Source organism: Castanea sativa, chromosome 12 (genome assembly GCF_040712315.1).
Source record: "Castanea sativa cultivar Marrone di Chiusa Pesio chromosome 12, ASM4071231v1".
In the NCBI taxonomy this organism is placed as follows: domain Eukaryota; kingdom Viridiplantae; phylum Streptophyta; class Magnoliopsida; order Fagales; family Fagaceae; genus Castanea; species Castanea sativa.
This window is the reverse complement of record NC_134024.1, coordinates 26862411-26889504: the sequence shown is the minus strand read 5'-3', so window position 1 is coordinate 26889504 and position 27094 is coordinate 26862411. Positions and strand designations below refer to the sequence as shown.

Genomic DNA, 27094 nt, shown 5'->3' with positions numbered 1-27094 from the left:
CTCCAGGAAACATAATAAGTGCCATTCCCATAGAAGCTAGAGCAAATAGCTATACAATTTATATTCATATGAACTTGAAATTGTGGTACAAGTGGTTGGTCAAAACATAATATTGATATAGCAAGGGGCTTCAAATGATGAAGACGTGATAAGGACATCTCAGTCAACTTAAAATATTGGCACTAACTTCCGTATTACAGCATATATATGTTGGGAGTATTTTTATTGGCTTGACCTTGGTCTAGGAGATTGGCATAAATAACTTTATTAATCTAGGAATAAGTCTAAAACAGCCAATATAACCTTCTCTCCCCAGCTTCTAGACCAATGGTGCTCTGATTCCATATAGCATACAAATTTAAAGCTAAATTTGATACTGTAGGCTCCGACACACTTAAGAATATAGATTAAGGTATATAAATTGAAATTAGAAAAAGCAGTTGTTTCCTTCACAGTTTCCTTGAAAACTGAACTGAGTACAAGATCTTTACAGAAACAATCTAACATTGAACCCCAAAATTGTTTTTCTAAATGCAAATTATCACTCAAAGAAAAGAATTAGAAATTGACTAATAACATAGAACCAATACTACATAACCAACACTTCAAAAACAGCAATAAAAAAATAAAAAAAATGTAGTCTACTCAGGTTTTATATATAGTGCTCCATCTTCAATGGTTAAAGCTTATCGCTTGGGTTTCTGTTTTGATCACTGATTTCTGCATCAAATTGCAAAGAAATACTTCTTTTTTTTTTTTTTTTTGCAGCAATAATTTATTGACAAAAGCCAATGGACTGGTCACAACATAGCACTCAGCAATAGAGGGTCAAAAGACTTTGAACCTGCTTTAGAAACATCAACTGTAATAAAATATTGCCTTTTTGACTTTTTAAAGAAGAAAAAACCTAAGCAATCTCAACAAGGCTCAAATGGGGTTCTTTGTTTGGCCATATTTGATACACTTGATATGAAACTAGAAACATTGAATGGGGCTCAAAAGAGAAACGAATAGAAAGAAAGCGGAACCTACTTTTTTTTTTTTTTGGGGGGGGGGGGGGTTTAAGAATAAACTTGTGACCAAATTAAATTATTGAAAAAAGCCTCGAAATCTGTCAAATTCCAAAGAAATAAATTTCTCAAGCTTAAGTTTCATATGCTTTATATCATTTTAGGACAAAAAATGGCGACCAAATTAGGAATTTAGACTACAATTTGGAAATCATCCCAAGTAGCAGATATTTAGATAGAAGCTCAGAAAAGATTGATGCTAACATTGATGTAACACAAAAAACCAAAAGGCAAAAATAGAAGGAAAGAGAAAGTTGAGATAGATTCATGCCACCCACCTATGACTCTGACTTTAGAGGTTTTGTACATTTTCAAAGTCTCAAACCAAACAAATATTCTAAAGATTAAACATACTTAATTTGGTACTTACCAGATAGGATCCTGGTCATAACTCCTCAATTAGCAAATAGTAGCTCGTCGATGCTACCCTCCTCTTAAATTCCACATAGGCAAACAAGCATCCATGAATAGAAGAATTTTGCAAGCATCCACTTCTCTGCAAAAAGTAAAGCAAGCTCAAATGACAATATTTGCATCAAATAATTCAGCAAATTTAGACCCTAAAAATTGCATTTGGGAAAGCAATAAAACGCAGGTGCAAATGGACATGTTATCAAACACGTAGGATGCTACAAACTCAGAGTAAACACACACTAAAATCAATGTCTATTACAAACTCAACACAACACAAACACTGACCTGTGGGAGAAAAAGAAAATCATATCATTGACAAACAATATTCATTCCAAAACAACCTTTCATTTCTGGAAATGGATTGTGGTAGTTCAACTTCTTTCTTCTTATATATTTAAGCGGCTTAACAGTGCTTGGACATTGGAAGGGTATATAGTACTGGGCTTTGTTTGGGGGAACTATGGAATCTATCTGCTGCCTTTTCTTCTTGGACTTGGGTTCATTAAAAATCAAATGAACTCCAACCTTTTATTTTTTATTTTTTGGATTTACACATATTAGTCATGACAGTTTTATTTTATTTTTTATTTTAAGAAGAAGTTGTATTAGTACTTGACTTCTAATGTGAGAGAGAAACGTGAAGATGGGAAAAAAACAGTTTAATGATAAAAAAAAAAAAAATAGCATGTTTGTAAGAGAAAAAAAGCAGTTTTATTTTTATTGTTTTGAAAAGAAGTTATATTAATACTTGATAACTAACGTGAGAGAAAAATGTAAAAGTGCAAGAAAAAACTATTTAAAAAAAATAATAATTTAGCTAAAATTAGGAGTTTTTAAATTACTAATTTAACATGTCTAACCCTATGATTTAAGCCTTAAAATGAATGAATTTGAGGATATTATGGGCATCCAAATTGAGGGTCCCAATCCGAGGAAGTCATGGTATAGATAAGTAACATATTATTGGATTAGGCTTTGCTGTGAGAGACGCGTGCCACACTCACATTCACACTCATGTCATTGACATCTTCTACTACAACTATTGTCAATTTTGTCAGTTGCTCCACCTATAATTAAGCCTTCCACCTTTCTGTTTTAAAAGAACAAAAAAAAGAAGAAAAAAGAAGGCAACCACGTTTCGAATAAAAGTAAAAGCAAAGCAGAGAATAACCCACAAAAATCAAAATTAGACGCTGAAAGGTGTACAAAGAAATATCTATCACAGGAAGCCTTGGAGTCCAAGTTTATCACTGTTCATTGGTATGGCCATGTAGCACTCTTGGCGTCCAAGATTGACATTATTAATCTCTACAAAAAGCTTCACAATTTGGAAGTGGCAGTGAACACAATGGCAGAGGCAAATAAGGAGGTGAAATTGAGCTCAAGTGAAGAAGAGGTAAGCTACAACACACAGCAATGGTTCAACAAATCAAAAAATGGAAGTGTGATTCCAGTGAAGAGGAAGTCAGTGATGAAAATGATAATTACATCCGTACTAGCTAATAAATCAGCACCACCCCCACAGACACAGTCCAACAAGGTCGGTTGCTGATTCCAGAAGGGTAAAGGGTAAAGGCTATATAGCATTAGCATATATTATAGCCAAACCCACAACATCATCATGACCATGCTTGAAGAAGTAAAAAATAGGTACATAGATGCATATGTGGCTAAGACCCACATGTAATTACAAATAATGGGTCTTCTTGTAGTACTTCTAGTTCTCTCTTTGTCTCTCCCTCTCTCCCTCTTTTTTTTTTTCTTTTTTTTTTTTGTAATTATAAATGTAGTATTTTTAGTTATCTCTATTGTTCTTTTTATTCTTTGTGATTTCTCTCTGCCTTTTAAGTAGGAAAATGATAAAGCAAGATTAACTAATTTTAGTTTGCATTTGTGACATTTATTATGGCAAGATCTTTCTTTTTTTATTTGGTGCTAAAAAGAGAAAGAGTTATAAAACATCAAATTACAACACCAAAGTAGGTACTGCAAATAGCCCACTTTACCACAGATAATGATTGAAGCTTTCTTGTCCGCCCTTTTATGGATCTAGTCAAGGTTGGACTGGAAGAACAAGATTCTCAGTCTGAATTGGTTCTATTGATTCCTTCTCAAATAGTTTTTTTTTTTTTTTTTTTTGATAGTAAGATTCCTTATCAAATATTTGTCTAAGCTTGGTTCTATCCCATTCTTTTACAATTAAAATATCAAATTAATTCCAGTTACTTTTTTTAAAAAAAGTTTCTCATTTGCGATATTATTATGGATCCTTTTACTGAATCTAATGAGTTCATGAAATTGCTTACACTTGGTTCGATCAAGTTACTGATGCTGAGTATTGAAAACAAGCCAAGGTTGTCCATGACCCAATCAATTGTTTAAAATGAAATCATTCATGATGGCATCCATAAACAGGTTATATGCTAATAATTGAGTATAATGAAAAATTATGTATTTTTTTAATTTATTTATTTTGAAATCAACATAGTAGCATGTTAATACAAAGGAAAATGCTAGATTTACAAAAAAATTTACAAATTGCTAACACGGTAAATGGCTATTATATTTTATTTTTTGAGTGGTTATTAGTAAATGAAAAAATGATATTAGTGGTAAATAATAATCAATAAAAAGTTGCCACAATTAACAGTTTGTAAAAGTGTTATAAGGTTGATTAATGTAAAGCAAAAAGAAATAAAAAGCCAAGCATAGGCAGATACATACCAGCAGGCCCAGATCTAACATTAATATACTTAAAACGAAAGAAAGAACAAGATGCTGACCAGATAGAGCAACCGAGGATTGAAGTCTTCAGTTAGCAAATAACAATCCATAAATAGAAAATGTCTTTGCACACTCAAAGCTTATCTGCAAATAATAAAGTAAGCTCAGATTATATAAATTGCACTTAATTAAATAATTCAGCAAATTTAGACCCTACAAATTGCAATCCAAAGTTGTGAAGATAAAAAACCTAAACAGCAATAAACCTCAGGTCCCTAAGACATTTTATCAAACTGGTAGCAGCTTCAGAACTCAGCAAACACAAACACTAAAGTCAATGCAAGTTACAACCTCAGCAATTCACAAACACTAAACTCTGGACAATTGATATTTTGAAAACAATACTGATACCAACAGAAATCTTCCCTATCTTCACTCTGCACTCTTTGACTTCAAATTAGAGTGCACTAGCTTGTGATTTTTACTGGTCACAACATATCACTCAGCAAATAGTAGGGTCGAAAGACTTTGAACCAGTTCAACAAACATCAACTGTAATCCAATATTGCCATTTTGACTTAAGAAAGCAAAATCCTAATGGTTGGTTTGGATTGAGGAGGGAGGGAAGAGGAGTATAGGAGAGTAGAATGACCCAAAATTAACCTATTTTCAGCCAACTCAACTCTACTCCACTCCCCTTTACTCCTCCTCCTTCCCCCTCAATCCAAATGGGCCCTAAATATTCTCAACAATGCTCAAATGGGGTTTTTTCTCTAGTCATATATGATACACTTGATATGACACTATAAACATTGAAGGGACTTGAAAGAGAAACTAATAGATAGAAAGCGGAACCTACTATTAAATATAAGAAAAAACCTCAAATTCTGACAAATTCCAAAGAAACTAATTTTCTCAAGCTATAAGTCTCATATGTTTTTATATCATTCTAGGACAAAAAATCTTGACCAAATTAGATATTTAGACCATAATTTGGAAATCAACCAGATTTTTAGATAGAATTTCCAGAAAAGATTGATGCAAACATTAATGTAAAAAAAAAATTGAAAGAAAGAGAGCTGAGATAGATTCATGCCAATGATCCATGACTTAAGATTTTAGAGTTTTTGTTCATTTTTCAAAGTCTCAAACCAAACAAATATTCTAAAGATTGAACATACTAAAAAAAATAAGGCACCGACCAAATAGGATCCTGGCCATAACTCCTCAATTAGCAAATAGCAGATTTTCAATGTCACCCTCCCGTTAAAATCCACATAGGAAAATAAGTATCTATAAATAGAAGAATTTTACAACCACAAAAGCTTATCTACAAATAGTAAAGAGAGGTTGAATAACATCATTTGCAACCAATTAAATAATTCAGCAAAATTTATAAATTTCACCTCCAAAGCCTCACATTTGGGGAAGCAATAAAATGCAGGTCCACATGGACATTTTATCAAACACTTAGCATGCTGCAAACTCAGAGCAAACACACACTAAAATCAACTTGCATTACTAAATAAACATTACACAAACACTGAACACTGACCTGTGGGAAAAAAGATTAAATCTTTGACAAACAGTATTCGTTTCAAAACAACCTTTCCTTTCTTTTGGCTATAAGATCAAGTGTGGGACTTCAAAGAGCACAAGATATATTTTTTTTTTTTCCACACAAAAAATCAAATAAACTCCAACCTCTTTATTTATTAAAAGAAACATATTATTGGATTTGGCTGCGCTGTGAGAGACACGTGCCACGCTCAATTTTGCTTAGCTAATAGTTATCATTGACAATTTTGTCAATTGCCATCATATGCTAGTTACTTGCTCAGTTGCTCCACGGCTATCACTTAAGCCAATCACCCTTCGAATAAAAGTAGATTAAAAATAAGGTAGTAATTTTAATTTGTACATCTACCATATGAGATTAGATTCCTCATTCCAGCACAGCCTTGGTGCCCAAGAATGTCACTGTTTACTAACGTAGGACTCTTGGCGTCCAAGAATATCTCTGTACTTGACACTATTAATCTCTTCAAAAACCTTCACAATTTGGAATTGAAAAAATTGAAGCAAATTTAGAGAGAAAAGAGAGATGGCAATGAACAAAATGGAAGAGGCAAAGATGGTGAGAAAGCTGAACCCAGATGGAAAGGTGGGCTGCTGTGGCTGCACTAAAATAGAGCCAACGAACCCAAATGAAGAACAGGTCAGCTCCAACACTCAGAGAAATGGAAGTGTTATTCCCGCAAGGAGAAAGTCAGTGTTGGGACAGATATTCAAATCTGTAATACCCACGACTGGACCACCACCACCACAGTCCAACAAATAAGGCCAAATAGCCACACCCACCACACCAACGTGACCATGGCTCAAGAAGAGAAAGGTGCACAGAGGATGGGCCGTGTTGTAGTATACTAGTGTTTTCAGGAAAAGTTATTGTATAGTTCCGGACTATGCTTTCTCTCACTCACAGAGTAGGTGGGTCCTACACACGAGGTAGGACTCATCTTTGTGAGTGGGATGAAGCATAGTCCGGGACTATGCAATAACAGCCTTATTTTTCAGTTATTTGCAGTGTACCCTGTTTCTTTTTCTTTTCCTTTTTTGCAGTGTACTTTTTTATGCTTTGTGATTTCTATGTATTTTAAATAAGAAATTGATAAAGCAAGATTAGCTATTTTTAGTGTGCTTTTGTGACGTCTATTATGGCCATATCTTTTTGTTTTTCTTTGCTAAAAGAGAGAGTTATAAAACATCAAATTGCAACAACAAAGTAGTTTGATTGAAAGTTTTCTTGTCCACCCTTTAATGGATCATGTCAAGGTTGGATTGGAAGAACAATATTCTCAATCTCAAAAGCTACACAAAGAGGTTGTCTTGGTGTGTACTGTGTAGCAATGTTCCATGAAAGTTTGGTGAGCATAGGCAAATCAAAGTCTGTTGCTGGTCTAAAACACACAGTTTCATTGTATCTTTGGGCTTATTCAATTCACAATCAGAGAAAAATGGAAGGAAGGTCTTTTTTTTTATATATATATATAATTATTTTATAAAGAAGTATTTTAACCATGACCAGACAACCGTTCTTTTACGAATTACAAGATCAAATTAATTCCGATTACTTTTTCTTTTTTTTTTTTATCTTCTTTCTAATTTGAGATATTATATGGATCCTATTACTAAATCTAATGAGTTCGTGAAATTGCACACACTTGGTTCAATCAAGCCACCGATTCCGAGTATTGCAAGCAAGCCAAGGCTGTTTATGAACCAACCTATTCCTTAAAATGAAATGGTAATGGGGGCCTGACTTTCTTAGCAAATTATTACTTTCTAATTCTCCTCTGCCTTTTGAATTTTTTTTCCCCAAATTCAATTTAGAAAAAATGATTTTCATTTTAAAAAAAAAAGCTCTTTGACTGTAGAATGGGCATAATTTGATATCCAGAATTCGGACATTGACGTGCGTGGATTAACTTTCTGAAAAAGCAGTTGGTGCCTCGATGGGAACCAAGTTCCCTTAAAAGGAGTTGACGGTACATTGGTACATGGCCCGTGGCCGTCAAGGATATTTGTTTGGTTGTTTATGCTCAATAAAGGCAACATATTTTTTTGTTGCATCCATTAAAATTTTAAATTATGAAATAAACAAAATGAGCAATATTTAAAATAAAGATGATCTGTTAATTTTCATAACAAATAATGTTTCCCTCATTCTTATAATAAAAAGAAGTGTATTCAATAAATTTATTTGGAAAGAGAAATGCTAAATTTTTAAAAAGTTTTTATTAAAGTGATAAGCTATTATTGTTTTAGCCAAAAAAAGAAGAAGTTAGGTTTGAGATAACATTATTTTCACATGAACTTATCATTAATATTACTTTATGAAAGCTCGGATTTGTGTTAAAAACACAATAGCTGTTTATACCTCAAATTAATAAATTACAGCTCGGTTAATTTTACTCTAACTTAAACTAAGTGCGGAATAGAGCAAATGCGAGCGAACAAACAAAACCATTATTTTAACCCATATTCAATAAAACACAGTAGTAAAGAGATAGCTAAAAGAGTAGAGAAGAGAGATGTAAACACAAAATAACACGCCGATGTGTTATCGAAGAGGAAACCGAAGAACTCGGCAAAAAACCTCTTCGCCGCCCTTCAAGCGGTAAATTGATCCACTAGACGACAATAAGTTGGAATACACGAATAGCAAAAGACCCTCCAAGTCTAGTCTACCCAATGCACCTAAGCCCTCCAAGCTTCTAGTCCAACAAGTCTTCTCGGAACCGTGTCTTGTCTAGCTTTCTGGATCCCTCAATGCACCTGATTGCATCCGCCAAAACTTGGCTTCTTCCAATGCGTTCCAGCAACACCAAAAACTCACTGGACACTCAGTATGGGTGTGGTAAGTATTTGGGCTATCAACCTCTCAAGGATATAGAAATTGAGAGGTAGGAGTAGAGGAAAATCACAATGGATTGTGTGTAGAATTGTGGATATGACAATCTTACACTCTCAAGGGTTGAGACTAGGGTTTTCTCTCCTGAAAAGTTCTCTATTCAATATGTGGGTAATGATGATATATATAGTGTGTTTGAGAATGTAGTGGAGCAGAAAGGACAAAATAGCAAAACAGACTGTTTCGCGGGTATCTCGTGAGAAGGCCTTACCCGCAAGACACTCGCGAAAACCAGCTGTCACTATCTGTCATGACTCTTCGCATTCTAGTCATGTGCAAGGCACATGCATCATTTCGCGGGATGCTTAGTCGCGAGCTACCTGTGAGAAATATTATGTCTTCACATGCTTAAGTCTTTACACACTCTCTCTCTATTACAAAACTCTTACAATAAAATTCCACAATAAATACATGGTATAAAAGATTAAACAAAATTACAATCAAATTTGGCATGAAATTAAAGCCAACACATAACAGTTATAAATCACAACTTTACACTTTATTTGGAAATAATCTTAGTAGCATGTTTAAATAAAAGCTTTGAAAAAATTGATTACGGTTGACTAATGTAAACCAAAAACTAAAAATAGTAGAATAAAATGGCAAGCACACGGAGATAGTAGGAACAGCAGCCCACGTCTAACTTTAATTAATTTAGTAAAAAAGAAAGAAGGAAAAGGATGCTAGATAAGACAAGACGACCGAGGCTATTAACTCTTCACTTAGGACTAGGAAATTACAGTGTAGTACTGTTTTTAAAACTGCATACATATTTTAATATTAAATAATTAAAATAAATAAATGTTATAAAGTCAATGTAAAACTAAGGGTGAATATAAAAGATGAAGAATTAGTAAAAATTTTTAATCCCACATTAAAAATGAAAGATATTACTTTATTCTTTTTAATTGTAGTGATTAATGAGTTAATATTGGGCTAGATAAGTGCGCAAGGAAAAGATAAAGGGTGAAGGTCCTAAAAAAATAAAAATGCTTAGACATTGGAAGAGTATATTAGTACTGGGATTTGTTTAGGGGTATGGACTCTATGGACTCTTATCTGCTGCCTTTTCCTCTGGGATTTCCTGGGACTTCAAAGAGTACAAGAATTTTTTTTTTTTTTTTATGTACTTTAAAAGGTGCATTAAAAATCAAATGAACTTCAATCTCTTTATGTATTTTAATTAACATATTATTGGATTAGGCTGCACTGTGAGAGACACGTGCCACTCTCAGTTTGGCTTAATTATCATTTATGTAGACCTCTAAAGACAATTTTGTCAATTGCCATCACAAACTAATTACTTGTTCAGTAGCTCCACCTATCCAGCCAATCACTTCTTCAGCTATGCCTATTATTTTTTTAATTCATTGATCAGAAAAGAAGAAACTTACAAAAATAATAATTAAAGGCATAAAACTTAAAAAGTGTACATTGATTATATCTACCATAGGAAATTAGATTCCAACATAGCCTTATAATAATAATAATAATAATAATAATAATAACAACATAGCCTTAGCGCCTAAGATTGTTATGGTAGGACTCTTGGCGTCCTAGAATGTCTTTCTACATGATAGACATTATTAATCTCTTCAATAACCTTCACAAAATTGAAAATTTGCAGCATAGTTAGAGAGAGGAGAGATGGCTATGAACAAAATGGAAGGGACAAAGATGGTGGTGAGAAAGCTGAACCCAAGTGGGGAGGTGGGCTGCTGTGGCTGCATCAAAATAGAGTCAAAGAAGGTGGTGGACTCGAGTCCAAGTGAAGAATAGCACAGCTTCAGCAAACAGAAAAATGGAGATGGAAGTGGTTTTCCAGCAAAGAGAAAGTCAGTGATGGGAATCATATGGAGATTTGTAGCAGCCAAAATCTGCACCAACCCCACAGCCCAACAATAAGGTCGCTTGCTGCTTCCAGAAGAAGGGAAAAGGTAACCCACCACACCACCATGACCATGGCTCAAGAAGACTAGAAGAGAAAGGAACATAGAGGCATATGTGGTTAGTAACCATATATAAAGAGTAATGCTAGGGTGCTGTGAGTGGTGGAGGTTGGCTATGTGGGGATACACCTCCACCGCTCACAACTCGCTCTATAGCAAGTTGTGACACAAAATTGTATATTTTTATGTATTTATAGTATTGCTCATAAATAAATGTATGTATAATTTTTGCAGTGTGCTTCTTTCTCTTTTCTCTTTTCAGTGTACTTTTTTATGCTTTGTGATTTCTCTGCTTTTTAAATAGGAAAATGAATATGCAAGATTAACTATTTTTTGTGCTTTTGTGACATTTATTATGGCAAGATCTTTTTTTTTCCCCTTTGCTAAAAGATAGTTATAATTACAACACCAAAGTAGTTTGATCGAAGTTTTGTTGTTCACCCTTTTATGGGTCTAGTCAAGGTTGGATTGGAAGAACAGCATTCTCAAATCTCAATTGCTTCTATTGATTCCTGATCAAATTAGTTGTCTAAGCTTGTGATGTACTCCTCTATATATGTTGCTGAATTAAATTCTGGTGCAAAGTAAGCTTATGTAACCAGCAAGAAGAATGAAGCTGCCACTATATTTAATCTAGTGCACTGTATGTTCTACAGAGTTACTATATAATTTGGAGATTGCTTAGTCTATGGTTATGCTCTCACTATGGAATAGCAGTAGCTCAAAAGAGGACTGTCTGGAATTTAGCATGCCTTGATAGATAATAATACTGGCATACTGATGGTAATGCAGCTGATGTTTACTGTAAATAGCTAGTTGGTAGAAAATTAAGGATCATTTGTGTGTTTGGATGAGTTTTGCTGACTGTTTATTTGTTGAAAGTTCCATAGGAGAAGAGGAATTTTTTTTTGGGGTGTAGGATCCATTAATCACAAAGACATCACTATATAAGTGTAGTGTAGATTCGAGTTTGGTGTCAAAAGTAGTAGAGGCTATTTGTATTGTTCTCTTTTCAGGTTGTAGTTCCTGTAGAGGTGCCTGTCTATAGTTTGTTGGACTTAGTAGTTACTACCATATATATATATATTAAATGACAGTATTTTTAGTTATCTGTATTGTTCTTTTTATTCTTTGTGATTTCTCTCTGCCTTTTAACAAGGAAAATGATAAAGCAAGATTAACTAATTGTAGTTTGCATTTGGGACATTTATTACGGCAAGATCTTTCTTTTTTTTATTTGGTGCTAAAAAGAGAAAGAATTATATAACATCAAATTACGACACCAAAGTAGGTACTGCTAATAGCCCACTTTACCAGAGAAAATGATTGAAGCTTTCTTGTCCGCCCTTTTATGGATCTAGTCAAGGTTGGACTGGAAGAACAATATTCTCAATCTGATGAAGGCGTGCTTCACCCCCATCTAATCCTTCTTCGGGGGAATCCCGAGAAAGTAGTTACAGTTCAAGGTCATGGTCGCCCCCCAGCAAAACATCCTCTTGCGAAGAGGATGACCTACCAGATCGCAGACACAGGAAGCTCCCCTCTAGGGGCTTGGGGAATGACGCTATGAGCCGGGCCTTACACCAACTCTCCAAATTGCCATTCTCACGCAGGATTGAGAATAGGAGGCTTCCCAGGAGGTTCACCCAGCCCACCTTCACCATTTATAACGGTCGGACGGACCCGGTATAACATGTGAGCCACTTTAATCAGAGAATGGCGGTGCATTCTCACAATAAAACCTTGATGTGCAAAGTCTTCCCTTCCAGTTTGGGGCCTGTAGCTATGAGATGGTTCAACGGCCTAAAGTCGGGGTCTGTCGACTCGTTTGGGGAACTTACTAGAGCATTCGCATCGCGCTTCATTACATGCAGTAGAGCTCCTCGGCCATTGGATTCACTTTTATCTATGGCCATGAGGGAGGGTAAGATGTTGAAAGCATACTCCGACAGGTATTGGGAGATGTTTAATGAGATAGATGGAGATTTTGACGAGGTGGCGATTAATACTTTTAAGGTGGGCCTTCCCATTGACCATGATTTAAGGAAATTCCTGACCAAAAAGCTCGTACGGAGTGTATGTCACCTCATGGACCGCATTGACAAGTACAAGAGGGTGGAAGAAGATCAACAACAGGGTAAGGGTAAGGCGAAAGTTATCCCGCAGGAGAAAAGGGATTTCAGGTTGGACAGATATCACAATAATAAGCCGAGGAGAGATTACTCTGGGCAGCATGGCTCGGCAACTCCTCAGGCTGTCAGTATTGTATTCCGAAAGCCAGTACATCAGCTGTTGGAGAAGGTTCGTAAGGAACCCTACTTCAGATGGCCCAACAAGATGGCGGGGGACCCTACGAAGCGGAATCAGAATCTGTTTTGCCAGTACCACCAGGACGTGGGTCATACCACCGAGAATTGTCGGACCCTCTAGAACCACTTGGAGCAACTCGTTAGCGAGGGGAAGTTGAAGCAGCATCTGTACCAAACTAATAGGCAAGGCAGTCAGTCTGGCTCGAATAATTAGAAGAATAATTCATCTTGGCCGTCCTTAGGAATGATAAATGTGATCTTCGCTACACCTGGCAGGACCGGTTCATGTCCCACTAAAGTGATGGCAGTCTCACACTCCCAGGTCGAGGATTTAGGCGCCAAGTCAAAGAGGTTGAAGGTGAATGTGTCGGTCTTGGGATTTTCAAAGGAGGATAAGGTTGGGACCATCCAACCCCATGACGACGCCCTAGTGGTCACTCTGAGGATAGGGAATTACGATGTAAAAAGGGTGATGATTGACCAAGGCAGCGGGGCAGATATTATGTACCCTGACTTATTTAAGGGGCTGAAGTTGAAATTGGAGGATCTTACTCCTTACGACTCGCCGTTGATAAGTTTTGAAGGGAAGGCCGTTACACCAAAGGGACAGATTCGGTTGCCCATGCAATCTGGCTCGGAAACAGTTGAGGTGGATTTTATCATGGTCGATGTATATTCCTCGTACACTGCCATCCTTGTCAGGCCCTAGCTGCATGCTTTGGGAGCCGTCTCCTCCACCTTGCATGTTAAAGTAAAATTCCCTTCGGGGGAATACATCGAAGAAATTTCGGGCAGCCAATCAGTGGCCAGGCAATGCATATCGGCTGCAGTACTACATCAGGCCGAAGCGGAGTCCTCGACCTCGGCTGTTGACTTGTAGCAATTAACGACTCTAGATGCGCCCAACGCGGTGACAGCAGAGGAAGCCACATGTGAAGACTTGGAGAAGTTTCTGATAGTAGATGATCCTGAAAGGTTCTTTCAAGTCGGCGTACGTTTACCGTATCAGGAGAAGATGGAGTTGTTGGAGTTTTTGAAGGACAACATCAATGTCTTAGCCTGGGACCCCTATGAGGCTCCGGGGGTAGACCCAAGTTTCATTTGTCACCATTTGAATGTCAACCTTGCTATTGTTCCTAGAAGGCAACCACCTCGGCGTTCCTCCAAGGAGCACTCCGAGGCTGTTAAAGAGGAAGTGCTCAAGCTCAAGAGGGCTGGGGCTATAAAGGAAATTTTCTACCCAGAGTAATTGGCACATACGGTTGTGATGAAAAAGAAGAACGAAAAGTGGAGAGTATGTGTGGACTTTACAGATTTAAACAAAGCCTGCCCAAAAGACTCGTTCCCTATGCCACGCATCGATCAACTTGTGGATGCCACGGCTAGACATCCTTGGATGAGCTTTTTGGATGCCTTCTAGGATTATCATCAAATTCCATTGGCGGTGGAGGATCAAGAGAAGACTGCTTTTATTACTCCAACATGGAACTATTACTACAAGGTTATGCTGTTTGGATTGAAGAATGTTGGGGCTACTTACCAAAGGATAATGACCAGAATGTTTGAATTGCAACTTGGAAAGACCATTGAGGTATACGTGGATGATATGGTGGTGAAGAGTAAAACAATACCTTCACACGTGAAAGATTTGGACGACACCTTTCAAGTACTTAGAAAGTACAAGCTACGCCTTAACGCCTCAAAGTGTTCTTTTGGCGTGGGTTCTGGAAAGTTCTTAGGTTATATGGTTACTCACAGAGGGACAGAAGTGAACCCGGTACAAGTCAGGGCCATTCAAGGCTTACAGCCACCTCGGAATCCAAAAGAAGTTCAAAAGTTGACCGGAATGATCGCTGCTCTCAGCAGGTTTATCTCTCGGTCAGTTGACAGGTGCAGGCCTTTCTTCCAACTGTTGAACAAATGGAAAGGGTTCCAATGGTCCAAGGACTGCGTTGTGGCCTTCCAGCAACTTAAGAATTATCTTTCCCGACCACCCATTATGTCTCAGCCAGAGGTAGATGAGACCCTGTTTGCATATCTGGCAGTGGCCATCCACGCGGTCAGCTTGGTCCTCATAAGGAATGACAGTGGGGTGCAGAGACCGGTTTACTACGTCAGTAAATCTTTGAATGAAGCTAAGGTGCGTTACCTACTTTTGGAAAAGGCACTTCTAGCTGTAGTTTATGCCACTCGGAAGCTTCCTCACTATTTCCAGTCCCACACCGTTGTAGTTTTTACCCAATTGCCTCTCAAGTCAGTGTTGCGCAGTGCTGACTACTCGGGGAGGGTGGCTAAATGGGAAACTATTTTGGGAGCCTTTGATATCAAATACATGCCACGCACCTCGATAAAGGGCTAGGTTCTCGCAGATTTGGTGGCGGAGTTTGCTGAACCATTGTTGGAAGAAATTGTGAAGGAAGCACACATGGATGAAAAATCAATTGGCATGATCGAGGACATGGGACCTCCAATTTGGAAAGTGTCCATTGATGGGGCAGCTAACCAGAGAGGGTCTGGTGTCAGACTTGTTCTGGTATCCCCTGAGGGAATTGTCTTCGAAAAATCTTTGAGATTGGCGTTCTCGGCTACTAATAATGAGACCGAGTATGAAGCAGTCTTGGTCGGCATGAACATGGTACATAAGATGGGCGGAAAGGAAGTTCATATGTTCTCGGATTCTCAATTAGTGGTCGGCCACGTGGCAGGGACCATGGAGGCTAGGGATCCAAGAATGCAAGAATACTGGACCCAAGTCAAACGGTTACGATCTAAGTTTGATTCCTTTATCCTTTCTCATGTTTCCAGAAGTGGAAATACACATGCAGATTCGTTTGCTACCTTAGCGACATCCTCGGCTCAGCGTTTGCCTAGGATTATCCTCGTCGAAAATTTGCTAGAGCCAACTCTTACCACTGCTTGTGCAGCCATATCCATTTGATAAGGCCTGGACCTAGTTGGATTGATCCTGTAATATCTTTTTTGAAAAACGACGTTCTTCCCGAGGACAAGTCTGAGGCAGATAAGATCCGTCGAAAGGCACCGCGTTTCTGGTTGTCCGAGGATCAGAAACTGTATAAACGCTCCTTCTTCGGACCATACTTGTTATGTGTGCACCCCGAATCAACAGAGGCGCTTTTGGAAGAATTGCATGAGGGAATTTGTGGAAGCCATACCGGGGGAAGGTCCTTAGTCCATAGGGCCCTGACTCAGGGATATTGGTGGTCTAATATGCAAAGGGAAGCTCAAGACTATGCAAGAAAGTGTGACCAGTGCCAAAGGTTCACTTCTAACATTCATCAGCCCGGGGGAGTCCTTAATCCTTTGTCCAGTCCTTGGCCTTTCGCTCAATAGGGATTAAACATAGTAGGGCCGTTTTCGAGGGCTGTAAGAAACAAGAGGTGGCTACTCGTGGGAACCGACTACTTCACTAAGTGGGTCGAGGCTGAGCCTTTAGCAAATATTAGGGACATCGACTCCAAGAAGTTCATTTGGAAGAATATCATCACTAGGTTTGGAGTACCACACACACTCATTTCGGACAATGGCGTTCAATTTGATAGTAAAGCTTTTAGGAAATATTGTAGTGACATGGGCATCACAAACAGATACTCTACCCCAGCTTATCCTCAGGGAAATGGGCAGGCCAAGACTCCAGAAGAGGCTGGACGACGCGAAGGGCAGATGGGTAGAAGAACTTAGGGGTGGCAATTCGTGTTCGCGTGTCGGGTTTGTGTCGTGTCAAGTCATGAGTATTCGACTACATAGGTCAACACTAACCTGACATGTTTATTAAACGGGTCAAGATTCCTCAACCCTAACACAACCTATTTATTAAACGGGTCAGTCGTGTCGACCTGTTTATCAAATTTTATCAAAATTAAAAATAAAAATTAATGAAAAAACAAACAAATAAATATTTTTAATATAAAATCCAGAACTAACAAGTAACTAGATCACAAATTTTCATTCAAAATTAAAGTATATCCCAATATCACAAATAATCAATCACAATATGTCAAAGAAAATAAATCACAACAACTAATAAGTTTATATACCTAGAGTTTGAAGGGTATATTGGTAAAATATCATTTAATTAAACGGGTCAGACGGGTCAAACGAGTTCCATGTGTTCAACACTAACTCAACCCATTTATTAAACGGGTTAGCCGTGTCAACCCGAATATGACACGAACCTATTAAGCCTCAACCCATAACCTGCTAATTTCGTGTCGTGTCGTGTCGGGTTCGTGGGTCGTGTCAAATTTTGCCACCCCTAGAAGAACTACCACATGTTTTGTGGACGTATCGAACTACGCCGCGCAGATCCACTGGAGAGACACCGTTCTCTATGACCTACGGGGCCGAGGCAGTAATACCTCTAGAATTTGGTTTCCCAACCCTAAGGACGAGTTCTTTTAGTCCAAAAGATAATGACGGCCTCTTGGAGAAAAGCCTTGATTTGGTTGAGGAACGGCGAGAAGCTGTTATGGTCCAAATGGCTTATTATCAACAGAAGCTTAAACGAGGGTATGATGCCCATGTAAAGCTAAGGCCGCTAGCGCCCGGGGATCTGGTGTTGAGAAAGGTTGTGGGTATTGCTAAAAACCCAGCTTGGGGAAAGCTAGGACCAAATTGAGAAAAACCATATCGGATTATTTCTATAGCAGGCATAGGGTCATATCGACTAGTTGATCTAGATGAAAAAGTTGTACAACGCCCGTAGAATGTAAACAACCTTTGAAGGTATTATTATTAATAAAATGCACTTTTGTCGTTCATGGTTTAAATTATGAATGCATATGGGCTTACAAATTACAACTTCTAAAATATCAAACAGAAACTTGGTAATGCATGGTCCTCGGACCACATACCTTGTGGAAATTGATATGTTCTAATTGATATATTATTAAGTATTGTACAGAAACTTGGTCAGGGATAGTCCTTGGACCACATATCTTGTATAAATTGAGGTCTTATGATTTGTTACAAATTCTTCAGCATCAAGCGGAAAGTTGGTAATATAGGGACCTCGGACCTATACCTTGGCGAAATTAACGTTTCAAGTTATAAATTCTAAATATCACATTGATATGCGCGGCTAGCAATAGTCTATATCGTGTTAATGTGGAGATTTTGATGAAGTATTCTTGATTACTTCATGCCTCAAGTCGAATTCTAAGTTAGTTTTTTTTTAGCGTTATCATTGCGTCGCATAGGTTATGCTTTCAAGTTGTAATCTGTAAAGCACAAGTTAAGCATGTTTACTATTGTTTAAAGTTATGATAGTTCAGCTATTGGAAGTGGAGTTAGTTGTTCCATTCATTCCTTCTTTGTGTGTCAATGAGAGCTCTTATGGTAAAAACAGAAATAAAACAAATGCAATTCAAATAAAGACCAAACAAGATAGATTTTTATTAATTGTTTTTGATATACATTACAAGGAAAACCTTGGTTACAAAGAAAAAAGAAGTCCTAGGTTCGGCCCTAAGTTTTTGGAGGGGGGTCTTGCTGAGAAGTATTGGTGGCCTCAGTGCTTTTTAACTCCATCTCAAAGGAAGACATGACTTGTTTTCCTTTGTTTGCTGTAGTTGATGGAGGGATGATGGGCTCAACACTTTGACTTAGGTCCTTCTCAGCACCTCCACCGTGTTCCTTCTCTTTATTGGAACCTATAGGTTCTGTAGGATCTGGAATGGGCTCTAGGATCGCTAGAGGGAGCGTAGAAAGAGCCGTCTCAGGGGCAGGAGTGATAGCAGGAGGCTCTTCTATCTCCTGTATGTCCACGGGAAGCCAGGTGTTCTCGGGCTTCCTCAACTCAGAAGTTGAGGGAATCCCTGCTGCGGTTAAGGCTTCCCCCCAAACCTGCTTGCAGTATTCTTGGTACAAAGCCGCGAATTCTTCTGTCAGCTGGTTTTTTGTGGCCGCCACCCTTTCGTCGTAAGCAGCCTTCTTTGCGGCCTCCAGCGAACCCTTGAAGGTACGAGCTTCGTCCTTCATCTTCGCAAGCTCCTTCTCAAAGTTAGAGCACTCCTGCTGGGCTTTGGATAGCTCTTCATCCTTTTGATGAAGAAGCTTGCGCTGCCCCTCCACTTGGGTCCTCATGGTTCTCAGGCTAGCCTCAGCGCCGTCTCTTTCTCTTTTTAGATTCGCCAGCTGAGAGGTGAGTTTCTCGTTTTCTGCGAGGGCCTGGCCTAGGGACTTTTCGGTCTCCATCCGAATCTCCTATTCCATTCCAGCCCTCTTCCGAGAATCCTCCATGAACTTCTCGGCAACAAAAACTTCCTGGATGGCCTGTAGCAGAATGCCAAGGGGTCAGACGCATAAAAATATCTCATAACAGTTAGATACAATGAAAAAGAATTGAAGATAAGGTTCGAAACTTACCAGGGCCAAGTCCCTTTTCAAAGAAAGGAACATATGAGGCTGGCTCATTTTCTGCAAGGCCTCCATGTCCTTGGGCAGAAGAAGGGGACGTTCCAACGCATTGGCCAGGTGGAGGGCATGGCCTTCTTGGAACACCCTAATGTTGGACTGGCAAGAGATTGGTGCCCCATCCAGTTTCAGCTCGGGAGACCAGGTAGCCGGTGCTCGGCGCACTTCGGCCAGGTTCCTTATCTCCCCGCTTTCTACTGAAGGAGCACGTCCCTTGCCTTTGTCCAGTTTCTGCTGTTGGGTTTGCTGTTGTTGTTGTTTCAGCTTCTTCTACTTTTGGCCACCAGCTTCCTCGGCCTCTCCCTTCCTCTTCTTCTTGGGCTCCTCGACGAGAGGCTTAGGATCGGCTAGAGGAGGGGGTAGTGGCAAGGACGGAGGAACTTGAGACCCCCTGCTCCTTTTTTGGCGACTCTTTTGCCCCTCTTATGCATGAGTCCTTTAAGCACGTCCATCTCTTCCTCCTCGGAGCTGGTGTCGGGGCGTGCAACTATCAAGCCTGCTATCCCGCTGGCCTCGATGGGCTCGTCCTCCTCGTCAGAGAGTACGACAAACGGGTTTCCTCGGGATCTTTCGATGTCCTCGAGCTGAAACTGGTCTATCTCCTCGTCCAACGAGTGCGACGAGGACACTTGCTCCTCCGGGGCGGCGGTCGTTTAAGAGTGCACCGAGAGAGGGATTGCCTTGTACAGGATGGTGTTGGGTTTGTCAGGAATATCGTGGTCGGCGAGAAAGTGCGGCCTTGCTACGTTTATCCTCCTGCGTCGCCTGTCCCCCACGATAATCGCGTTTTCTATCTCTTGGAAGTCCGAGGATATGGGGTCGTATCCCAATATTAAATGAGCCGCTCTTACTTGCAAGTCTTCACTCACAAAGACTTCTGAACGGAGAACATGGTTTAGGTCGGCTACGTTACAATGGCTCAGGCATGGGCGCACGTGCTGTTTATCTGCGAGAAAAGACACCCAAGAAGACAAGTATGGTCAGATCTGTAATGAATGCGAAAAATCGGAAGCAGTAGCGTACAATAAGATATAAAACATTTAAAGGTGTTGAGATCGAATCACAGGGTAGGGAAATTAACTCCTAAGGAGTCACACCTGGATTTCCCCATACGACTGGGCAGTGAGGGCCGTCGTGCCAGTTGCTTGAGGCGATGAGGTAGTCATCCTTTATGCCTTTGTTGGACTTAGGCAGACAGGAAATCAACCTAACTACACTAGACCGCGACTTAATGAAATAACCTACGTTCTTGAGTTTGTGGCATTCGTACATGAAGGCAACATCGTGCCATGTGAGGTTCAAGCCCATCTGCTTATTTAGAGCATCGACACTTCCTAAGACCTTAAATACATTGGGTAGGCATTGGTCTGGGCATAACCTATGATTGCGAAGGTATTCCCTAGTTACACTTCTCATAGGAAGGGTCATCCCACCTTCTATGAAGGCAATCATAGAGATGATAACCTCTCCCGTTTTCCTAGAACCACCTACGGCTTCTGCTGGGCAATATTCTAAGCCTATGTCATTGGGAATCTGGTATTTGACCCTAAAACCTTCCATCCCAGCAGCGGTATCTACTAAGCACTTAAACCTACCCATCTAGGAGAAAAGAAAATGCAAGTTTTGAGAGGATAAGTAGTTAAGAAGGGAGCCGAGGACAGAATCCGAGAAGAAAGGAGTAAAGAAAGCAAGAACTTACGAGATTTGGTTATGCGAGTTTCCACGGGTTTCTGGAGAGAAAAGGCGATGACTGATACTTTGATGTGATTGAATTCTGAAGAAATGAATGAAGGCGCGGGTTTCCAAGCATTTTGACGTGCGGGAGCGGCCTCGAAATTGGATTTGTCCCGCTCAAATTTTCAAGGGCCGACCTGGACCGTTAGATGTTCATCTCACCGTTGAACGTGGGGAACAAGGTGTAACTTGCGGCCATAAATACACGCGTTCCGGGATTCGAAGTGCCAAACGGCATTTTCTGGGCAACGAAAGGACCTCCACACGCGTGGTGGTGTATGAAACGTGTGGGAGGTATTCTGGTCAGATCAAAACTTTAATTTTCTCCTCGGATGGGGAAAAATAAAGTTTTGAAGGGCTATTGTGGGGAGTAAAAGGACCTGAGCAAGTATTTGGGCCTTGGGCTTTATTGACGGGCGCCAGTTTGTTTTTGATTAAAGGCCTTTAGGATTACAAGTCGGCCCACAGAGCAAAGGTCCGAGGATCCATTCAAGGACGAATGTCCCCTCGGACAGACCCGTGATGACACTGGAATTTGCTAAGGAGATTAAAGGCAGAGTTCTGAAAAAACTATTGGTTAAGAGGGGGATCCAAGTACCCTCTAGACGCAATGGTGTGAAAGAAATATCTCAAGAAAAGCCTGCCACCTCCACATTAAAGACCCTGCAGCTACCTCCCTGGCCGCATTAATGGGGAAATGACCCCTGAACAGTGGATTTCAACTTTCCTGCTATTATTTAAGGACTTCAAGAAGGTGGCGGAAGCGGGGGAGAGGATCTAAGGATAAGATTTGTGCGACACGTGGACGAAAAAGGGAAGAAGAAGAAGTATTTAAGAAGAGAAGAGAGGAAAGAGAAAGGGGGGGAATCAATCAGTTAGCTGAAAAAGAACTAAGAACTGTAATTTTTAGCATAAAAGACAAGCAATATACAAATCGTCTTTGGCTCACGTCCGAGGAAGATCCCTTGTCATATTTGTCTATCATTTGCAAAGATTGTGGTATTTTAGCCTGCTTATCAAGTTTCCAGTACCCCTAAACTAGGTTTCAAATCCACACTCTACAAATCTTATTATTTAAGACTCATTGGGCCTGAGCCCACGTCTGTCTTTGGGCTCGAGCCCTCGTCTGTCTTTGGACCTGGGTACAATTGTGCACTTACAGTTGTCTAAGCTTGGTTCTATCTCATTCTTTTACAAATTACAATATCAAATTAGTTCCAATTACTTTTTTTTTTAATTTCTCACTTGAGATATTATTATGGATTCTTTTACTGAATCTAATGAGTTCATGAAATTGCATACACTTGGTTCGATCAAGTTACTGATGCAGAGTATTGAAAACAAGCCAAGGTTGTCCATGACCCAATCAATTGTTTAAAATGAAATTATTCATGCTAACATTTATAAACAGTATATGCTAATAATTAAGTATTACGAAAAATTATGTGTTTTTTAATTTATCTATTTTGAAATCAACATAGTAGCATATTAATACAAAGGAAAATGCTAGATTATAAAAAAAAATTACAAATTGCTAATCTGTTAAGTGGCTATTATATTTTTTTTTTTGAGTGGTTGTTAATAAGTGAAAAAATTATATCAGTGGTAGGTCCAAATAATAATCAATAAAAAGTTGCCACAATTAATGGTTAATAAAAGTGTTATAAGGTTGATTAATGTAAACCAAAAGGAAATAAAAAGCCAAGCACAGGCAGATACATACCAGCAGCCTACATCTAACATTAATATACTTAAAAAACGAAAGAAAGAACAAGATGCTGACCAGATAAAGCAACCGAGGATTGAAGGCTTCAGTTAGCAAATAACAATCCATAAATAGAAAATGTCTTTGCACACTCAAAGCTTATCTGCAAATAATAAAGCAAGCTCAGATTATATAAATTGCAATTAATTAGATAATTCAGCAAATTGAGACCCTACAAATTGCAATCCAAAGTTGTGAAGATAAAAAACCTAAACAGCAATAAACCTCATGTCCCTAAGACATTTTGTCAAACTGGTAGCAGCTTCAGAACTCAGCAAACACAAACACTAAAGTCAATGCAAGTTACAACCTCAGCAATTCACAAAAACTAAGCTCTGGACAATTGATATTTTGAAAAACAATATTATACCAACAGAAATCTTCCCTGTCTTCACTCTGCACTCTTTGACTTCAAATTAGAGTGCACGAGCTTGTGATTTTTACTGGTCACAACATAGCACTCAGCAAATAGTAGGGTCCAAAGACTTTGAACCAGTTCAACATACATCAACTGTAATCCAATATTGCCATTTTGACTTAAGAAAGCAAAAACCTAATGGTCAATTTGGATTGAAGGGGAGGGAGGGGGAGTATAGTAGAGTAGAATTGGCTCAAGATTAGCTAATTTTCAGCCAACTTAACTTTACTCTACTCTTCTTTACTCCTTCTCCCTCCCTCCTCAATCCAAACGGGCCCTAAATATTCTCAACAATGCTCAAATGGGGTTTTTTCTATAGTTATATCTGACACACTTTATATGACACTAGAAACATCGAAGGGACTTGAAAGAGAAATGAATAGATAGAAAGTGGAACCTACTATTAAATAAAAAATAATAATAATAATTAAAAAAAAAAACCTCAAATTCTGTCAAATTCCAAATAAACTAATTTTCTGAAGATATAAGTCTCATATGTTTTTATATCATTCTAGGACAAAAAATCTTGACCAAATTAGATATTTAGACCATAATTTGGAAATCAACCAGATCTTTAGATAGAATTTCCAGAAAAGATTGATGCAAACAGTAATGTAATAAAAAAATATAAAAAATAAAAAACCTGAAGGCAAAAATTGAAAGAAAAAGAAAGCTGAGATAGATTCATGCCAACGATCCATGATTTAAGATTTTAGAGTTTTTGTTCAGTTTTCAAAGTCTCAAACCAAACAAATATTCTAAAGATTGAACATGGTAAAAAACAATAAGGTACTGACCAAATAGGATCCTGGCCATAACTCCTCAATTAGCAAATAGCAGATTTTCAATGTCACCCTCCTGTTAAAATCCACATAGGCAAATAAGCATCTATAATAGAAGAATTTTACAACCACAAAAGCTTACCAACAAATAGTAAAGAGAGCTTGAATATCATCATTTGCAATCACTCAAATAATTCAACAAAATTTATAAATTGCACCTCCAAAGCCTCATATTTGGGGAAGCAATAAAATGCTGGTCCACATGGACATTGTATCAAACATATAGCATGCCACAAACTCAGAGCAAACACACACTAAAGTCAATGTCCATTACAAACTCAACATTACACAAACACTGACCTGTGGGAAAAAAGATTAAATTTTTGACAAACAATCATTCCAAACAACCTTTCCTTTCTTTTCTGGAAATAAATTAAAGTTCCTCAACTTCTTTCTTCTTATATATTTTAAGCAGCCCAAACAATGCTTGGACATTGTAAGGTTATATAGTACTGGGCTTTGTTAAGGGGTATGGACTCTTCTGCTGCTTTTTCCTCTGGGATTTCCTATGAATTCAAAGGGTACAAGATTTTTTTAAAAAACTTTAAAGGGTACGTTAAAAATCAAATGAAATTAATAAACTCCAATCTCTTTATGTATTAGTACAAATTTAGAAGTAACACACACACACACACATACATACATACATATATATATATATATATATATATATATACATATATATATATATATATATTATTGGATTATGCTGCGATGTGAGAGACATGTGTGCCACGCTCAATTTGGATAGCTGTCATTGACATCGACTTCTAAATACCCTTGGAATAAAAGTAGATGAAAAAAAAAGATAGTAATTATAATTCCTAAATCTCTTTAGCTATTATTAAACAAAGACAAATTTTTTTTTCACTGATCAGCAAAGCAGAGAATTACCTACAAAAATCAAATTAAAAGTGTAGAAAGATATATCTACCATAGGATAGTTAGATTCCAGCTCAGCCTTGGCGCCCAAGAATGTCGCAGTTCACTCTTGGCGTTCAAGAGTGTCTTTCTACTTAACATTATTAATCTCTTCAAAAATCTTCACAATTTGGAGTTGAAAAATTGAAGGCAAATTTAGGGAGAAAAGAGAAATGGCAACTAACAAGATGGAAAAGGCAAAGATGGTGAGAAATTTGAACTCAGATGTAGAGGAGGGCTGCTGTGGTTGCACTAAAATAGAGCTAAAGAAAGTGGACTCTAGCCCAAGTGAAGAGCAGCTCAGCTCCAACAAACAGAAAAATGGAAGTGTTTTCCCGGCAAAGAAAAAGTCAGTGTTGGTACAGATATTGAAATCTCTGGTACCCAAATCTGTACCAACCCCACAGTCCAACAATAAGGTCGATTGCTGCAGGCTAAATTAGCCACACCCACCACACCACCATGACCATGGCTCAAGAAGATAAAGGTGCACAGAGGCAGAGGCTTATGTGGTTTAGTAACCATCAATAATGGGTCATGTTGTAGTATTTTTAGTTATCTGCAGAGTCTGCAGTGTACTTTTTATGCTTTGTGATTTCTATGCCTTCTATATGGAAAATTGATAAAGCAAGATTAGCTATTTTTAGTGTGCTTTTGTGACATCTATTATGGCCATATCTTTTTGTTTTTCTTTGCTAAAAGAGAGCTATAAAACATCAAATTGCAACACCAAAGTAGTTTGATTGAAAGTTTTCTTGTCCACCCTTTTATGGATCATGTCAAGGTTGGATTGGAAGAACAATATTCTCAACTTGGTAGCATTCTAGGAAAGATTTGACACTATATTTGCTTCTCAAAAGCTATACAAAGAGGTTGTCTTGGTTTTGTAGCAATGGTCCATGAAAGTTTGGTGAGCATAGCCAAATCAAAGTCTGTTGCTGGTCTAAAACACACACTTTCATTGTATCTTTGGCCCTTATTCAATTCACAATCAGAGAAAAATGGAAGCAAGGTCATTTTTAAAATTTAAAAAAAAAAATTTATTTTATAAAGAAGTGTTTCAACCATGACCAGACAACCATTCTTTTACTAATTAAATATCAAATTAATTCCAATTACTTTTTTTTCCCTTTCTAATTTGAGATATTATATGGATCCTATTACTAAATCTAATGAGTTAGTGAAATTGCATACACTTGTTTCAATCAAGCCACCAAATTCGAGTATTGCAAACAAGCCAGGGCTGTTTATGAACCAATCAATTCCTTACAATGAAATGATTCCTGGGGGCCTGACTTTATTAGCAAATAATTACTTTCTAATTCTCCTCTGCCTTTTTTGAATTATTTTTCCCCAAATTCAATTTAGAAAAATGAATATCATATAAATAAAAAAAATAAAAAAAAAGCTCTTTGACCGTAGAATCTACATGTTTTATTTTCTATCAATTAAAACTTTATATCATAATTTGTAAGTTTCATAAAATAAAATAAAAATAAAAAAAGGGTATAATTTGTTATCTAGAATTTGGACATTGACGTTCAAGGATTATGAAACAGCAGTTGGTGCCTTGATGGGAAACAAGTTCCCTTAAAAGAGTTGACGGCACATTGATACGTGGCCATCAGGAATTATTGTTTGATTGTTTATGCCTAATAATATTTAGTCGTCAACCCATTTTATGTACGAAAATCTACTTATTTGTAAGATAAACTAAAATAATTTTATAAGATTTTAAATTAATTAAGAAACTACAATATTGCATGATTTGCTCTTGTCTGACTTCAATTTGTGTTATAATTCGATAAAGAAGCCATTGCTTGAACATGCAATGGTTTACGAAAAAAATGTCAGACAATTTCATATTATGCAAAAAAAAATAATTCAAAAATTTAGATATTAAAACTATTAAAATACTAAAAAATATTAAAGAATCAGATGATTCACTGCTTAGAAATTATTAAAACAAAAAAATATATATATGTATATATATATATATATATATGACTAAATAATAGAGAAATATAAAAGAAATATGAGTT

The 27094-nt window shown here is 37.9% G+C and overlaps 1 long non-coding RNA gene across 2 annotated transcripts; it reads right to left on the bottom strand.

Moving 5' to 3' along the window:
• Window positions 1-517: 517 nt before the first annotated feature.
• Window positions 518-25705, bottom strand: LOC142618453 (uncharacterized). 2 transcript variants are annotated; one of them, XR_012841291.1, is made up of 6 exons: window positions 25066-25705; window positions 24087-24147; window positions 22890-22974; window positions 4268-4352; window positions 1441-1566; window positions 518-844 (listed from the first exon to the last, which is right to left on the bottom strand). It is a non-coding gene; the product is annotated as an uncharacterized LOC142618453 (long non-coding RNA). The 2 variants fall into 2 exon arrangements; XR_012841292.1 differs by lacking the exons at window positions 22890-22974; window positions 24087-24147; window positions 25066-25705 and adding an exon at window positions 5411-7193.
• Window positions 25706-27094: the final 1389 nt, after the last annotated feature.